This window comes from Ambystoma mexicanum, chromosome 14, assembly GCF_040938575.1.
Source record: "Ambystoma mexicanum isolate Mex_15411 chromosome 14, UKY_AmexF1_1, whole genome shotgun sequence".
Lineage (NCBI taxonomy): Eukaryota > Metazoa > Chordata > Amphibia > Caudata > Ambystomatidae > Ambystoma > Ambystoma mexicanum.
In genome coordinates, this window is record NC_090940.1 from 405,552,685 (window position 1) to 405,568,572 (window position 15,888).

Genomic DNA, 15,888 nt, shown 5'->3' on the forward strand with positions numbered 1-15,888 from the left:
GGCCTCTGTGGGGAAATTCAAACCCGCATCGGTAACATTGTCTTTCAGGTGGTGGGCGTCTTGCGTTGTTCCATTGGTCTTGTCTGTACGTGTTGTTGTGTTGGCGGCTGATTTGATTGGTGGTGACGGCCGCGATGGAGTCTATCTTTCTTGGGTTCTCCATGTGTGCAGCTTGAGCGTCCACTCTTTCATATACTCTGGCGAGTTCAGCAATTTCTTTCAGAGGGAGGGGTTTTTTTAGAAGATGTTTGCGGAAAATGGATGACAGGCATCCCTCTATCACTCTCAGGCGGATGGCCTCGTCATCGTTGAAGTTGGCGAAATCACAGTATGCTATTTTCCTTTGCAGGCGTAATATGAATTGGCCAATTGTTTCCTGGGGTAGTTGGGTGCATTGATTAAAGATGTAGCGCTCGTAGTCTCTGTTCGGGACTATTATCAGCCGACCGTCGATTGCTTCGATGAGTTTTTGGTATGTGTCCCTTTCTGCTGCAGGGATGGTCTTGATGACGCTTTTTATGTCTTTCCCGACCAAGTTAGTGAACATGTCTAGTTTGTTCGGGGCGTTTTGGTTACCTACCGCCCTCATGAATTCCTCGAATTCGTCCATCCATTCTTGCCACCTTTGTCCTTGGTTTTCTTGTGGTTCCAGCGAGAATGGGTTTGGGCGGCGTAGGAAGGAGACTGGATTTGTGGGCGCCACGCCAGGCGTGGCAGGTGCCGTGTTGTCTCCCGCTGCGCTTCCACCACTTCCTTGTTGCGACATGGCTGGTGGGGTTGAGTGTCTGTTGGTGTGCGTGTTTTATTTCCCTTGCTCTCGGGTGGGCGCTTTCTCTTGGTCGTGCTCGCTTGCGCGTGACGTTCCTCGCTTTCAAGTGGCCGTTACTGCTCTCGTACACTCATACGCGTATGCAGTTCCTCGTTTTCGAGTGGCGCTTTCCTCGCTTTCGAGTGGCCGTTAACACGCTCACACGTGCACGCAGTTCCTCGCTTTCAAGTGGCTCATTGGGTGCGTCTGTTCCTCGCTTTCAAGTGGCTGAATAATTGCGTCAGGTCCTCGCTTTCAACGCTCACACGTGCGCGCAGTTCCTCGCTTTCAAGTGGCTCATTAATTGCGTCAGTTCCTCGCTTTCAAGTGGCTTGTGTTGCTTTGCCGTGCCTACCGACTTTTCCTGGACCTGTGGGTTTCATGCAGTACTCGCGTGTGCTCTTGGCACCTCACGACCTCTAGGGCTGTTCCGCTGTCCTCGGCGTGCGTTTCCTTTCCGTCCTTCCGCGGGTCCCTCCTCGGCTCCGGCTGTTTTCTCGCGTGTGTATGCGCCTCCGGCGTCGGGTCCTCCCGTTGCGCTGGGCTCCCGCTCCTCCTCGCTCGCGTGCGTACCTTCGTGCGCGTAGGATCCTCCGTCCCTCGCGTCCAGTCCTCGGCGGGGGGTCCTTATGCTGCTTCGGATATCTTCTTCGGGCGCGCTGGCTCCTCCTTGCCTCACGTGCTCCCTGTCTGGGCCTTTTCTACGTGTGCGCGGTCCGTCGTCTCTGTCGCCAGTTGTTATGGGGCCGCCGGCCTACAAAAGACGCTGCGACACTCGGCACATCTTCACTCCAACTTTATTAACACAGAACTGCCCACTTCCCCGCTTTCCCGCTTCTCCCTCCCCTTTGTCCCGCCCCCCGTTCCCTCTGTCCATTCCTTTCTCTTAAAGGGGCCCTGTCCATTTCCCATGCCCAACACTGTGGGACTGCATGCTGCACTGACCCCTTTTGATTTGATGCTCTGTTTTATATTTGAATATATTTATTTTGGTCAGTATTTTTATACACATTAACCATATGTAAATATATCTTTTAAACCTGAATTGTTGTCCTTTCATTGCACATATGTAAACTCGATTGGCTCTTTTACGTTACACATAGGCCACTCCTCTTTTAAAGCTTTATTACCTACTTGAAATCTGAGGCTGCACAAAACCCTTATTCGGCCCGCCTGCAAATATTGCATCACAACTCATTAGAGCCCCCCCTCAATTTCTTATCCCACCTAAAGCACTGTCCTTGGTATAGTCTAGGTGGGCACTGGCACCTGCGGGGGCCCCCGTGACAGCGAGGCCGTGGGCCACCACACAGACTGCCCATTCCTCAGGCCGGCCCTGGATGGGGAGAGAATTTTCGGGGCCAGCAGAGAGAACTACTCCAACATCTACAGCCAATGTTCGCTACTTATAAGGGCAGTAAGAGCGAGAAAAGGTTTGACAGCAAAAAAAGTATTAAAAAATAATCCTGAATCTTGTCGCTTGTCTCCCTCCCACATGTATTGTGTCGCCCAATACTTGAAATAAATAGCCCAAAAATGTGGAGTTGTGGGTTGACAAAAGCGCCTGTTAGACAAGTTTAAATATAAATTGTTTTTATTATAATACATTCCTGTTGTGTTCCATGATAACGTTCCTGGCTTATTAGCCTAATTAGTTGTCTCAAAACCTTATATTCCAAAGTAAAGTTAAGCCACAAATATGTGTCTCGAAACCTCTACACGTGTTTCGCGACTATAAAAGGGCTCTTCAGGAGGATTTACAGGATCATTTTTAGATTGAATTTTGACCTTTTGCAATAACCAGAGTTCCCTTTTATCTGATTCTTATTCTTCTTCAAATAAGGATCCAAATACATTTCCAGTGCTCAGAATAGTTTGTGCTATACTGATTTTACTGGTAACTGGATGTGATAATCCAGGGAACTCTGGCTGCCGACCCGCGAGAATGGTCAGCGGTCAGATTTCCCTGGATTATCATATCCAGTTACTAGTAAAATCAGCATTGTAAATGTACAGTGCTTGAACTACTACCCCGAGACAAAGAGCGCGATTTATTGTAGAAAGGATTTAGCCTATGAGGCACCGCTAACGGTGAGGCTCTCAAAGAACTTGCCGTCGGCGGAGAAGCAGCCAGAAGTGGTGAAGGAAAAAAGGAGTTGGAATTGGGCAGGGTGGTGGGCCCCTTTACCCACCCCCCTCCTGCCCAATTTCATCATGTCCCCACTGCAGCATTGTTCCCAAGAAGGAGCAAGGGAAGTTCAGACTGATACACCGTCTATCTTATCCCAAAGGGGAGTCGGTAAATGGCTGGCTGGAACCTGAGCATGGCTCAGGGACCTATGCTTCCTTTGACCAGGTAATGGACCTAGTGGCAGAGATGGGTACCGGGGCTTTGCTGGCCAAAGTGGACATTGAATCAGCATTTTGGCTCCTGCCAGTTCACCCTGACAGGTTTCACCTGCTGGGCTTTCAGTGGGAGGGAATGTTCTACATGCACAAGTGCATGCCTAGGGGCTGCTCAGGTTCTTGTGCATTTGTTTAGGCTTTCAGAACATTTCTGGAGTGGGCTGCGTGCAGGGAGGAGAGAGGGTGCATCGTGCACTACCTCTACGGTTTTTTTTTCATGGGCAAAAAGGGCTCTGGTGATTGCACACACGCTCTGGCTTTCTTCCAGAGCCTGATGGGTGGGAAAAAGGCATCCCACGTGCGCCGGAGAAAACCCAGGGCCCCACCGAGGTGATAACATTCCTGGGCATTAAAATAGAGACAGCAAGAGGCACCTCCAGGTTGCTCGCTGGAAAGGTGAAGGGGCTGATCACTGAGATTGAGAACAACCTGTAAAAAGACAGGTCCATCTTGGAGAAGATGCAGCAATTCCTGCATAAATTAATCTTTGACTCCAGGGTCATTCCGGCGGGGAAGGGTGATTGCGTGAAGGTTGGCGAGGGCAACAGCAGGGACCACGCTGTAGCCTCACCACGTCTGGCTCAGTTCTGCCTTGAAGGCAGATCTGCGCATGTGGCGGGAATTCCTGCTAGGATTTAACGGTGTACGGTTGTGGAGGAACCCCTGGGTAACAAGCGGGGAGCTCCAAATGTACTCTGATGCATCAGGGAGAGAAGGTTTTGGGGTTATCCTGGGGCAGCAATGGTATGCACAGAGGTGTGGCCTACACAATTGCGCAAAAAAGGAAACACCAGGAATATCATGGCTCTAGAGTTGTTTCCGATTGTCATGGTCCTCATGTTATGGCCTAGTGAGTTGGATAATAGGAGGGTGCATTTTTGGTTTGACAACAGGGCCGTCATACAGGCCATCAACTTGCAGTCAGCGTCTTGTCTGGCTGTACTAAGCCTCCTGAAGATGCTAGTAGAAATGTGCTTGTACCAGAATATTGAATTTAGGGTGCGCCATGTGTAGGGTACTGTTAACATCGCAGCTGATGCTCTTTCTCGTTTTCAGTGTGACACGTTCCAGAAGGCTCATCCCACTGCCAAGCGAAGGGGGCGCAATTCAGCAATGAGTGGTGGCAGCTGGTGTTGCAGAACAGATGCTCTGGGACCTCGGGGAGCAATTGCTTTCACCAGGAGTTAGGTCCAGTCATGGCTATAGTAAGTTTCTGAGTGTGTCACATACACTGGGTTGTGCTGAGGGGACACTGGAAGAACAGGTGTGCACATTTATTGTCTTGGCACACAGTGAGGAGAAGACTAGGAGCTGGGCGGCAAGCCAACTTGCAGCAATAGCTTTCCACAGCAAACTGTTGTGTAAGGGGGATCCCACCAAAAGCTTTGAGGTGCGAGCTGCACCTAAAAGATGTGGCCATATGGAAGAGCCCATGAAGCATGCGCGATGGCCATTTCATTTTGAGGTCTTAAAGAGCCTGCTTAAGGCCCTGCCCGCTGTTTGTTTTAATGCATATGAGGAGTCATTGTTTAGGGCCATCTTTTCCATGGCATTTTCTGGGTATTTTCGGCGTTAGTAAACTGGTTGCGACCAGCAAGGACGACCAGTCCCGGAGGGCAATGCTAGCAAAGGATGTGGTTTTTACATTGGAAGGGGTAAACATGAGGTTGCAGAGATCAAAGACAGATCAGGTCGGCAAAGGAAAGTGGGTCACATTTGTTCGGCTCCCCATACAAGGTCACCTGCCCTGTTCGGTTGTTGATGCCGTATTTGGCCAGCAGACCACCGGGGGGAACATACCTGTTAGTGCACGACAGTGTTTCCCACCTGGGTATTTTCCAATTTTAAATGGTTTTATCTGCCACACTGGGTGAGGTTGGCTTCCACGGGAAGGGATGGTCCTCCCACAGCTCCAGGACAGGGACTGCTGCAACAGCTTTCCAACATGGGATACCTGGTCAAGCAATAAAGAAGAAAGGGGGATGTGATTCTGATTATTATCGGCTGCATGTGAGGCCAGGTGTGGCCCCGCACACGGTCCATGAAGGGGGCTGGACACAGGGACCAACAGGGACTGGTAGCATCGTTTTAGGGTACAATGATGACCTGTGCTTTACTACAGGAGGAGTTTAGGGTGTTCTTTTTGTTCTTGTTATTTTGTTTGGACACATTTCATTGTACCGGCAGGTGGTGCTGTGTGGCTTTTGGGACATTCATTTGGATCACGTGCGGAGAAGAGAGCGCAGCAGTGGAGGTGAGGTGGCAGCCTGTGACTGAGAAGCACAGAAGTGATCTGCCTGGGCACACCGGGCATGAGATGGCATTCATTGCTGCTCGCAGTGCAGAGGCAGTGTGGGAGGATGCCAGCGCCTCATATTTTGGTTATGAACTTGGAGGCGGGGGAATGGCCTCACCACATTAGGAAGGGGACGCCTACTAGCCCAGATGCAGGTGGCGCTAATCATTTTTGGTCAGCAGCTGCCAGGCACATACATTTATTAGTCTGAGATCATGCCCCAGTAGCAATGGCGGAGGGGTTCTTTCCAACGCTGCCATGGAAAGATCAAGGAAAAGGGTAAATAGGAGCATGGAAAAATGTATGAAAGCATAGATTGGTCAGGCACATGCCGCTTTTTAAGGGGTACCACAAACAATTTTGCGGCGGATGGGGTCCACCTGACAAATGAAGGGCATAACGTTTTTTTCATGTCCGTATTTGGGACATTGAAGAAGGTTGGCTACAAGTAAGGTTCCATGGTGAATATTGAGGTCTAGGGTTCGGGGAATTGGCAGCAGCGGGGGCCACCCCCAAAGCATAGCAGAGTTACTGGGTGGTCCTAACCGAGGAGGAGTTTTGCTGTGGTTCCTTCCTTAAGTGTTACCCGCTGGCCGCACGAGCCAGGTTTGGGGTTATATGGGTACTAACACCCTTACGGACAGTTGAGACTCTTCAACAAATTAAATGCAGTAGACCCGTGGGAGTTTCAGCCTGGCAGTTGGTAACCAGAGGCAGTCATACACAAAATGGAAGTGACAAGGGTCACCTGAGGACAATACGGATTAAAAATACTGGTGAAAGACAGGAAATTGGAAAGGGACACCCAAAAGGTGTTGTAGGCCATTACGCTGAAGGGGGTTGGACCGGCCATTTTGCTGACTCCAATAAAATGTGATCTGTTTGTTACCAAAAATATGACTGTTTCTGGGGTCTATTTTGTAAGTGCATATGGTCCGTGGTTCTGATATTAGGTGTACTTGAAGGCCCCAAACCAACGGAACTGAAGTGCTACTGAATAAAATGACCTGCCAGCCTTCATAACAAAACCTTCACACTGATAATTGGCCTATTAAGGCTGGCTGTGGGGTTTCTGCAAATAACACAAGGAAGGGTCATGTGAAAAAGGCCTACCTGTCATTCCAAAAGGAAAAGCAAACTTTTAATTCATGGTGGCGGAAGAAAATAAAAGGCCCCTTTCACATGAAAAGCAGGATTTGCAAATACTGACACGAAAATGGCTTTACATGTGTGTTTGCAGTTTGAAAGCAAGCCATCAGAAAAATGTTTTCCCGCTAACATAAAGATGTCAGGGAAAAGACTTACTGTGTGTTAAACAAGATGTAATGTATATTATGCTTCACATGCAAAACACCAGCAACACCTGAAAAGAAAAACTTTGTTCCATGGGTCACATGAAGATTTTATTTAGGCCTGAGGCAGACCCGTTTGGCTGGTTGTTGGGCAGACTGCACAAATGGCTTCCCCCACTGGAAATCCTGGCTTTCACCCCAGCTGATTACAACTGCAATAACGTGTGGCCTGCTAAGAGGTGTTGAAAACAACCTTTTGCCTGACTGGTGTCTCTGAAAGCTCATTTCTGTGCAGGGCAAATGGCATGGCCAGTGCATGACTGGAATGTAGCGATGAGTTGAGAAAACAGGGGCTGCAATCAATGCTTAACTCTGAAAGAAAATATCAAACAATAGAACCTTTACAGATCGAAATGGTGGTCCCCTTCAGATAAGAGGACAGGATGCCAAATGTCTGCAGGGCCTTGTGAGATCACAGGGCCGGCCTAGCATTATCTGCAGTGGAGGATCTCTGTTTGGCCAGTGCATCTCAAGTATTTACGACCAGCAGCCTATCAACTTCATACAACAGAATGGCAAATGGTTGGAAGAAAGGAGAGAACTTTTGAATAACATTAAGATTCCCTATTTATTTAGAAGCACTGTTATAACGTATGAATTTTTCTCAGCAAACATAAGCTGTACTACCTTAATTTCTGTGTCAATTCTCAAAATAATTTCCTGGTCGATTTTGTTGGAAAAAAAATCATCCACCTGCGACTTAGAGAATTGTAATGAGTAGCTAAAAGTTGTTCCTGGCTGCTCTGAACTTGTTCCGAATTTGAGAGTTGGTGAACTGGTGGAGGGTAACATTAGGAATGTGGGGAGTAAATTGCATTTTCCTAACAATTATGCTTTTTGTAAAAACTGCGGAAAATTACCAAACGCCTGAGCAACATGGTGCAGGCCCCACTGTCATTTTATTTAATTTCCCATGATAAGCTGAATCAGAATATATGTCTATATTATGGCAGTTATTAGTAACGTATGAAGTTTTGCCACATAACTAGTTTTTGCCACAAAGTTGACATGGAAACAAAAGGGGATTTCAAAGAGGAATTGCCAAGTGTCTGCTCTAGATTCCTAAACCAATCCTGAGAGAGAGGCTGGACTTGGAGGTAGAGGGAAGGGTAACTGTCCAATCGTGGTTGCGAGAACTTTTGCAGGGCACTGCCCAATACTGAAATTTTGATGGGGTCATTACTGGTATATAAAGTGTATGCACTATGATAAAGGAGAGAGCTGCTGAAAATAACCATCTGACAGCCATAAGGAAACGCCAAAAGGAGATTTTTCTGAAAGTGCATCTGGGTGGAGCTGTCTATTGCTGGGAAGGCCTAAAAGCTGACTGGGTCCTATGGTGAAGAGCTGGGGACCATCCTTGAGAGTGGAGTGACCAGACCCCTGCCATGTCCTCCCAGAGGGGCCTGAAATACAGCTGGCTTTCCTGAACTTTAAACAGAGGTTTTCAATGTAAGTAGAATTGAGCCCTTTGAAACCAAAAGGCAGCGAATTTGCTGGCCTTAAATCCTTTCACTTTATAGTGGGCAGGGTGGGGGGCAAAACTGTGTAGATCCTTAGCCAATTTAACTAAACATATTAATTTAATTAATTACCTTTGGCAGAACACCATTGGGTGATTTTTTGTTAAAATTCTAAATTAACAAAGCTCATTCCCAGTGTGCGCTGAAAACTATAGACTGTAATATAATCGGGTAATCCTTTTATTCCTGTTAACGCTAGCTTCTTTTAGGAAGAGGGGTGTCTTTGTCCCTAAACTATAACTAAAAAGAATCATCCCATGTTTTCCTTTCCAGCTTCACCAACATAGGCCTTTAAGTGGAGGGGAGTCTGAAATGCAAAATTCTCAAATCATCCCCATTTTTTCTGTCCAGCTTCCCCATCACAGGCCTTTAATTGGAGGGGGTCTGCAATCCAAAATTCCACAATCATCTCAAACCCGGCTGCTAGCCTTTAAAGCATGCAGGAAAATTGAAATTGCATAGCACTCCATGTGTAAATTGATTTTGTTTGATTTTATTTATTTATTCTTTTGGGCATTTGTAAGGCGCTTATACATCAAGAAATTGTGTTTCAAAGCACCCACAGGGCAAAGGGAAGGGAACAAGGGAACAGCAAGACAATGGAATGCGATAACAGTGAAAAGCAAAATACAAGCAGTCCTACTAAGCCTTGGGAACATTCGGAACATGCAAGTGCAGAGAGAGAGAGAGAAGGGGGAGGGGAGGCGCTAAATGCTAGAGGTTGCATGGGGGGGGTGCCAGAGAGCCAGTTGCAAAGGCAACAGGTATGTGTAAGGCAGTGACCACTTGGTGGAAGAGGGTTCACCAGCCAATACAATAAGTCCAGGCCTGTGAGACAATACAGGCCAGTCGGTGCCCAAAGGCAAGTGCAGGGGGAGGCGGGTCCTCCAGGTGATTGGACAGACGTCCAGGATCCAGAAGGGCTCACTCCACCAATAACAGCGACTGTAGGGGATTAGCACGGGAGGGAGAGAAGGAAAGAGGAGGAGAAGAGGAAGGTCTTGAGGTGCTTGCGTAACTTGAGGAGATCCGTCTGAAGATGGAGGGAGAGGGGGAGGCTGTTCCAGAGGAGGGAGCCAGCCAAGGAAAGAGAACAGCCACCTGCTATCTGCTCAGAGAAGCGCTTGACAAGCAGAGAGTTGGAGCCGGAGGATCCGAGGGATCTGGAAGGAGAGTATTTGGTGAAAGCAGGTTGCAGATAGCGTGGTCCCCGGCCCCATACAGCCTCATGGATGATGCAGAGGGATTTAAATTTGATCCTTGCAGCGACCGGGAGCCAGTATAGAGATTTTAGAGCTGGAGAGATACAGTCCTTGGGCTTGAAGCAAAGGATAAGTCTTGCAGCCCTATTCTGGATTAGCTGGAGGGGGTGGAGAACAGAAGGTGGTAGATTGAGGAAGAGCCTATTACAATAGTCCAGCCAGGAGAGTACCAGAGCTCTGGAGACATTAAGCTTCTGGGGAAAAGTGAGGGAAGGTAGGATACCTCTGAGGAGGTAGTGTTGGAAATAGGCTTTCTTGGCAAGGTCTAAGATGTGATGTATGAAAGAGAGAGAGAGGAGTTGAGGATAACTCCTAGTTTTCTGGTTTCAGAGGAAGGGGAGGTGGAGAGCCTATAGAGGATGGCCAGAGTGAATGGAAAAATGAGGGAACTGGAGGCCCAATTGGAAGAATCTCAGGCTTGCTGGCATTGAGACAGAGATCTATGAAGGTGCACGTAGACTGGAAGGAAGACAGGTAATCAGGAATGACAGAGGAAGTTGGAAGAGATGCAGAGGGTAGTCTGAAGAAGAGTTGGGTTTCATCTGCATAACACTGGAAGTGTGGTGAGAAAGTGGAGGTAAGGTGAGCAAGATGGGTGAGATAGATGTTAAAGACCCAAGTCGAAAGGATAGAGCCCTGGGGAACGCCACAGGTAGAGATAGAAATGGGTGAGGAGAAAGAACCCTTCATAACCTGGGAGGGGCGGTTAGTGAGGAGGGAGGCCAGCCAGTCCAGTGCCCACTCCAAGATACCAAGGGTTTCATGGAGCCGCTGTATGAGGAGGGGGTGGTTGACCGTGTCAAAAGAATAGGAGAGATTGAGTAGAATGAGAACAGCAGGTGAGTTGGAGTCAAGAGATGCGAGCAATTCTTCATGGGTGTTCAGGGGAGCAGTTTCCATGCCTCTGGCTGCTCAGAATCCAGATTGATGGTCGTGCAGGCAACAAACAAACTCAGTGTGCTGAGTCAGTTGGGGGAAGAACAACTTCTCTAGAAAATTCCCAAGGAAGGGAGTGAAAGAGATGGGGCAGTTGATAGCCAGACACGAGGGGTCGGCAGAATGTTTTTTCAGGATGGGGCGCACAAAAGAGTGCTTGAGGAAGAGTGGAAAGACTCAGTGGCAAGAAAGTGATTACAGAAATTAGCGAGTGCAGGGGCAAGGGAGCCAATGTTGTGCTTAATAGTTCTGGAAGAACAGGGGGAGGCCTGTTTGGAAGAGACCTTCATAGAGCGGAAAACTCTAGTGACCGTGTCCAATGTGATAGGAGTTAAGAGTGGATGAGGGAGTTGGAGAGGCCGAGGGTGGCAGGGGAATGTGAGGAGGGGGGAGAGAATTCAGGATGTCCTGAAAGTGGGTGGCCAGTGCAGTGGAGAGGGTCAGTGAGGGAAGAGGCGAGGTAGAGACTGCAGCTGAATTGGCTAGTTCCTTGCAGATTTTAAAGAGTTCAGCCATGTTGTTAGAAGCTCCAGACATGTGGGCCTGGATGCGAGCCCTCTTCTTGGAGCGAATGGAGAGACGATATTGCCTTTGGAGAAGGCAACAGGCAAGTTTATCAGAGGATGAGCTTGAGGTCTGCCACTTACGTACAGCAGCCCTGGACTTGCGCTTCAGGGCTGCTAGATCAGAATCGTACCAAGTGTTATGCTTAATGACAGGTTTCAGATGTATCCTTATCTAAGGGGCAAGAATGTTAGTGATAGCAAGATGGAGATTGTTGAGAGCAGAGTCAATAGTTGAGTCGGTAGTGGGAGTAGGGGGAAGATGAAGGTGGAAGCGAATGTAGAAACTGACACTTGTTTCATCGGACAAATGTCTGCAAAGAGGCTGGCAGAGCTGGAGGAGGTCCGGTCAGAGGGCAGAGAGTTCTCAGTTGGGAAGAGTGGAGGGAGTTGTCAGACCAGGAGAGAGGGGTGTTGAGAGGAGTAGAGAGCAAAAGATCTGTATGTATGAAAGCATCAAGAGTGTGTCCAGCCGAGTGGGTTTCGACCAGAGGGGAGAATAGAGAGGGAGAGAGAGGTGCAGACCACACGGAAGAGAGTGGAGCCTGTGATTGAAGAATCAAGGTGTATGTTAGTCACCCAGAAGGAGGAGTTTAGAGGTGGAAGTCAGGAGCGAGGAGGAGAAATTGGCTCATTCTGAAAGTAAAGAGGAGATGGGGAACGGGGGCCTGTAGATATTGCCAATGGTCAGAGAGGAAGTAGGAGAGATGCCAAGCTTGCAGACCAGGTTTTCAAAGGAGGAGTAGGGCTGGGTCGGTATGAGGGAAGAAGGGACCCACACAGAGAAGATCAAGGCTTCAAGATGATCTTGTAGCTATCAGGGAGAAGAGAGTCAAAAGCAGTGACTGAGCTGGCATTGAACCACGTCTCGGTGAGATTGAGGATGTCGAGATCAAGGTCTTCAAGGAGGAGGCAGATGTCGGTAGAATGTTTTATAGTGGAACGAACATTAAGTGTGGCTAAGTGAAGCCGATGAACACTCTTGAAGGTTTTCCGAGGTGGGGTCCAGGGTGGTGGTACACCCGTCTGAGGTGGTGAAGGAGGTGCTGAGAGAAAGGAAGGGAGGATAGCAAGAGCAAGAAGGAAGTTGATGAGAGACAGCAGGCGCTGGTCAAAGAGGAGGAGATTGGGTTCAGGACCCTGAGCCACGATAGTGCCATTGTGATAGTCATTATCGATGAACCTCGAGGATGAGAAGCCTACCAAGAGAACTTCCCATCTAGTGCTAGCATTAATGGATGAGGAAGAGGAAGGGGGGGAGTGCAGATCAGATGCAGAGTCCAAAGGTCTGGAGAGGGGACAGAAAAGAGGATATCAGTGACAATGTGTCTGGAAGTAGCGCTGACATAGGTGTCTGCAATAGGTAAGCCAGGATTAGAGGAAATTGGATCTTTCTTGACATTTTTCCTTCCAGACTTTGTGAGAGAGGGAGGATAGGTAATAGAATAGCAATTAGAGTAGATAGGATAGATGGTTAGAGCCATGGAGGTGGTAGAGAAGAGAGTAAAGGGATAGGCGGAGAAAGTGCACAGGTACGAACGTCTCACCAGGCAACCTAGTAACTGAAAATAGTGGATAATAAAAAAACCAAAAACACACCAAGATTTGGATCTGCCAAAAGAGCACAAAAAAGCACTAAATGGAGATTACATCAGTTTAAAAACACACCTAGATTTGGATTTGCCAAATGTTCATTGACTAGTTTTGGTTATTTCTAGAATGGAAATTGGGATAAAGCAAAGTACTGTGATTTGTATTTTTCTCAATCAACTTGTGTGATTTATTTATGTAAAACGAAGTTTAATTGAGAGCCACAAAGAAAGTGCTGTGTGTAGTTTTGGTGTGATTTTAATTATTTATCATTCAAATAAATGCAAATATATTTCCTGTCCCCCAGCCTGGTTCTTGGCTCATTGGTAGCTTAGGGGGGGGTGGGGGAGGGAATCCAAGGGGTAGTAGATGAATCAGAAATGGGGATGAACAAAAAACTGACATTAAACCGTATATTGTGTGACACCTATATTGGGGAGGGAAGGAACTCCCTGTGTTGAGGGTGACCTCTCAATAAACTGTTACACTGAGGAGAGGGCCAAAGTAGACATGGGTGTCATTTTAGAGGCAGGGGTACAAGGGTACCCCCCCCAACTTTTGTGGCACACTATATATCCCACTCATTTTGCAGGGGCCCATTACATTTAGCTACCATGTCCCTCCCAACATTTTCAGCAAAGTTACTCCACTGAAAGTAGGGGATGGCCCTGCTATGTTTAAGCCTTTGGCAGCCCTGAAGGTGAGCAGGCCCCTTCAACAAAGGCCAAAACCGGGATGGATTGGGTGGCTGCAGCCATGAAGTTAAAGTGCTGCCCATTAAAAGGGCAGTGGCAGAAACGAGGGAGGGGTAGGTGGGTCGGTCACCTCCCCTGGCCACACATCACAGACCGGTGTGCCCTTTGGGCTCACTACAAACAAATCCCAGACTCGCTTGAAGTGAAAAAGGTTGCTTTAATGTGACAAGCCACAACTTACAAATACACACTAACCTGGCTCCCTGGCCTTACAGACTACAGATCAAATAACAATCACCAAAACAATTAATTAATTAAACAATGAAAAAATTCATCACTTCCTGCCCCTTGCTCCCTCCCCTCCCCCTCAATTCCTCTCAACCATCATTCCTGCTTTCTCCCCCATCTTTTCCCTGAGGCCACGCTCCACCTTCTTCAATACTTCTTCCCCCTCTTTGTAACCCCCCGGGCTAGCCTGTTCGTGCAAACAGAGCCACTCCCCTCCTTTACTGCGCTACTACCCTCTTTTTCTTCCCCTACCATCCGCCAAAGGGCCATGTCCCCAGCACCAGAAAAACCCTCCCCTGAGGTGTTTTTTTTTGCTCCCCCAATCCATACTACCTTCACCCTTTTATATCTTCCACCGCCAACCTACTACCCATCAAACAGTACTGGTTGCCCATAGGTGACAAATTAACTCCATCCTCCCCGAAACAAATGAAAAGCCTCATATTTGATCTCCAGGTGCGCAAGCATCTGCACCCCCCCTTGGACATGCAAAACTTCAACATCCCCCTGTTAATCTTCTTCCTCGTTCGTTCCACTGCCCACTCCTTCACAGCTCACCTCCATACCATCCTTGGCATCAACTTGGTCCAAACCAAAACAACCCCTGGCCAGATCTGCCTCAACCAACTAAGGTCCCTCTTCATCTTCATTAACAGTGCCACACATGTATCCCTAACCAGATCGTTCTCCCCCGCATGTAACACCAGAGCTGCCGGTACCCCGTAAAGCTCCCTCATACCCGCCAGCATAGGCAACAGTTGGTCCCACCTGAGAACCACCACCCCTGACCATCGCAACAAAGCCATAACATAACTACACCCTAACTGGGTACCAAAAACTCTTTTTACTGCATCTTTCCCTGCCCATTTCACAATGGAGTGTCTGCATACCCATATCCGAGGCAGTTCACCACTCCTCAGAGCCAAATCTGAAAAAGACAAACGAGCATCCTCTGATGATCCCTCCTACCCCAGCCCTTTGTTCCCTAAGAGCCACCTTTCCCTAGATCTTTGATGTACCCCTTCTATTTTGCCAATCTCCAGCGCCCCAGGCTCTTCACCTTCTCTTCGGACAAGCCCAGCCTGCTCCCTATGGATGTCGCCCCCATCCTGAATGAATGAGTACTGCAATCCTCTGCCTTCTTGCCCACCGCCAACAGAGCCCTCTTCATGACAGCTAACACCTCAGCAGCCATCACCCCCACCCCATTCTCATGCTGAAAAACCAAACCTTCTCTTCCCTTACATCTCCCCCGCCATACTAATCCTGCTCTCACCGGACACAACTCCCTACTACCTCTATCCAAATGCACCCAAGAACCCCTGCTCAACTGATCCTACTCTGATTTATGAATTTTGATAACCACGCTGTCCTCCGACAGGCAAACATCCCTCCACATCAGACCTCCTTCCCCTCGCCGACTCAGTACTAACTTTGACACACTGAAATGCCCCAAAAAACAACCACATAAAACATGCAGAAAACATGTCTGTTTCTGACGATGACCAGCATATGCTCTCCAGAATCTCAGACAACCTACTTAACAGCGCCACTGGCCCCCTGCCGTCCTTCTCTCTCCCCTTTTTCTTTGCCCATCCTTCCAACATCCTACGTGCCATTTCCCTCCCACTAGGCTGAAAACCCCAGAACCACTTCCCATAAAAAGCAATGCCTGCCAGCTTCCCCGCTAACGTTGCCCTGGACCAACCCTTACACAGCTGAATATACAGTCGATCACATCCTCCCTCCTTCTCTCCTCTGCATCCTCCTTCCCCTTCCAACTGCGCACTCCCCCTTTCAGAAACTCCAACCAAGCTCTCCTGTGTGCAGCCGTCGATGCTGGGGCCATTGAACCCTCTACTAAGTGCAGGGCTCTCAATCTCCTAGCCACCACAGCTCCTCTGGGAACCGGTGCACCTCCACCTCTGCGTACGGTGCCAGCCCACAGAATCTCTGCCATAGAAAACGAGATAATACATCAGCAATGCGTTATCCTTACTTGGCAGGTGCTTTGCCCTAAACACCACATTCCATTTCAGGTAGCTCAGCACAAATTCCCTCATTAGCACAAACACCCTCTGGTCCCAAGCTGACTCCTTGTTCACAATGTTCACCACTGCTTCGTTATCCATGTTGAAATTCATTTTTATATTCCGCAACTCTCTGCCC